General features: G+C 43.7%; 1 protein-coding gene across 1 annotated transcript in view; it reads left to right on the plus strand.

Annotated features, from left to right (window-relative positions):
* Nucleotides 1-471, plus strand: part of LOC104993040 (olfactory receptor 2S2-like) — a 3,663-nt gene that overhangs the window by 870 nt on the left and 2,322 nt on the right. The window lies entirely within an intron of this gene.

Genomic DNA, 471 nt, shown 5'->3' on the forward strand with positions numbered 1-471 from the left:
GCCAGCACTCAGTGCATAGTAGGTGCTCCATAATAATATCCTGGATGTGCGAATTAATAAGCCATCACACTCAGGCAGTTATTCACCTGTTTGCCAAACTTCAGCAAGAGAATCCCTACCTTCAAATGTTTGCATGGGTAAGATTTACAGTCAATGACTGATCCAGATTAATCACCTACCCCATATGATCCAGAAACTTCCTTCATAATATCACCCTGATTTAGGCTGGGGGAGGGAAAACCAGCACAAGCTCTGGGGAGAGAGGGAGTCCTGACAGATGCTGGAGGTCTTGTCTGGGAGGAGGAGAGCACAGATCCAGCGGGTGCCATGTTTGAAGGCACACTCTCTGACCTGAAGCCTTGCCGCTAGGTGATTTACTCGTACTTTTATTTTATTTTATTTTTTTTTACTGGTACTTTTAAATTGAGTCTCATCTCGATTACACAGTATCCCCACTTTGAAAAAGGAAAT

Source organism: Bison bison, unplaced genomic scaffold, assembly GCF_000754665.1.
Source record: "Bison bison bison isolate TAMUID 2011002044 unplaced genomic scaffold, Bison_UMD1.0 scf7180017864230, whole genome shotgun sequence".
Classification (NCBI taxonomy): domain Eukaryota; kingdom Metazoa; phylum Chordata; class Mammalia; order Artiodactyla; family Bovidae; genus Bison; species Bison bison.